Consider the following 2071-nt stretch of genomic DNA (forward strand, 5'->3'; position numbering starts at 1 on the left):
CAAGTACTATTCTAGGTGATGGAACAGACACTGCCCCTGCCTTCATATAGTTTAGTCTGAGGAAGAAAGTAATTAAGTAATTTCAAAAACTTTGATAAGAAAGCACAGGTTGCTGCTCACTAAACAAACTTAGAGCGTTCAGGAAGGCTTTCCAGAGGAAGTGATCTTTAAGCTGACAGGTGAAGGATGAGTAGAAATTTAGCTAGAAAGGGGTATAGGAAACTGGGGTCAGAAGACTACAAATATGCTCCAACAAAGGAAACATTACCTATGAAGGCTCAGAGGTGAGAGAAAGCATGGTGCATTCAAACCACCACAATAATTTCTGTGTAGTATGTATATGAAAAAGCACAAGAGATGAAACTTGGGAGTAGAGCAGCAACCCGTAAAAAAGTTTGGAACTGTTGAGTTTGGAGATGAAAAATGACATGACTGCTTTTAGACGAAGCAATATGACAACTGAGTAGAGAGGGATTTGACAGGTAAAAAAACTGAGCTGTTATCAACAATTCAGGTGAGAAAATTTTAAAAAATATATTTTTTATTGATTTTTTTACAGAGAGGAAGGGAGAGGGATAGAGAGTTAGAAACATAGATGAGAGAGAAACATCGATCAGCTGCCTCCTGCACACCCCCTACTGGGGATGTGCCCACAACCAAGATACATGCCCTTGACCGGAATCGAACCTGGGACCCTTCAGTCTGCAGGCCGACGCTCTATCCACTGAGCCAAATGGGTTAGGGCGAGAAAAAAAATTAATAAGGAAAGTGATAAAAAGGATGGAGAGCCATGGATGGATTTAAGATTTTTAGGTGATAAAATCTCCAGATGTGATACATCTATAATAATCTATAATAATAAAAGCATAATACGCTAATTAGACTGGACAGCCTTGGATAACCCTCCAGATGAAGCCGGGGCTGCGAGGGCCGAGCCCCTTGCACGAATTTTGGCCTCTAGTAATTATATATGGATACTAAAGAAGGAGTGCCTGGCAGGTGTGGCTCAGTGGTTGCCAGTCACCGTTGGATTCCCAGTCAGGGCACATGCTGGGCTTACGGGCTCCACCCCCGTAGGGCATGTGCAGGAGGCAACCCATTAATAATTCCCTCTCATCATGGGTGTTTCTATCACTCCCTCCTCTCCCTTCCTCTCTGAGGTCAATAATATATATATATTTTTAAAAAGAAGCAGGAGTTAAGGATTATTTTTATATTTCTGGTTCAGGCAACTGAATAAATGATTGAAGTCATTCATGGAAACTGGAAACACTGAAAAAACATTGGAGAACTAACTATGAGTTTAAGGTACTTTAAGTTTACCACGTGGAGTTGTCCAGTAAGTAGCGAGATACAACTCGGGAGAGAAGCCTAGGCTGGAAATACAGATTTGAGAGTCATCAGCCATAGTTGGCAATTTTGGTTCCGGGGGAAGCTCAGAGGCAACAGGGAGGAGAACAGCCCTGGGAAGCTAAATCTTCCTTCAACAAATATTCGCTTCTAAGAAATACACTCTCATGGTTTCCTTAGACATTTCTGCATTGTTCTCCACAATTTGGAGGAAGCGGAGATGGATACATGCAGAGAGATTTTTGACAAGCAGGGTCAGAACAGTTGTCATAGCTTTTACAGCAAACTGAGAAAGGATTACGGAGCGTGTGGTGCTAGGAAAGTGGCCGCTGTTGAGATAGATGACTTGGCGGTTGGCAACAGTTGGAAAAGCAAGGTCAAAGCGGTTGCTTCTACGTGAACAAAAAAGCAATTCTGCCAGCCGTTTGGATTTGGGGCAGGGGTTCCACCCAAACTTGTCACGGAGATGGGGCGATATAAAGTGGCCGAGATTATTATAAGAGACACTAAGAGTCAAAGGGCTAAAAACAAGAGAATCTGAAAAGATCAGTTACGTGGGAAAAGACAAGTGAACCAGCAGCGAGGCGGGGTGGCTGAGGTTGGGTCGGGCTGGTTTTTCCGTCCATTTATACACAAAGGGAAACTGCCTTACCGCCCCCTCCCACACACCGGAAGCAGAACCTTTGCCCTCCGGCGCATTACACATTCCTCCGCGCCGGAA

Source organism: Myotis davidii, unplaced genomic scaffold (genome assembly GCF_000327345.1).
Source record: "Myotis davidii unplaced genomic scaffold, ASM32734v1 scaffold944, whole genome shotgun sequence".
NCBI lineage: Eukaryota > Metazoa > Chordata > Mammalia > Chiroptera > Vespertilionidae > Myotis > Myotis davidii.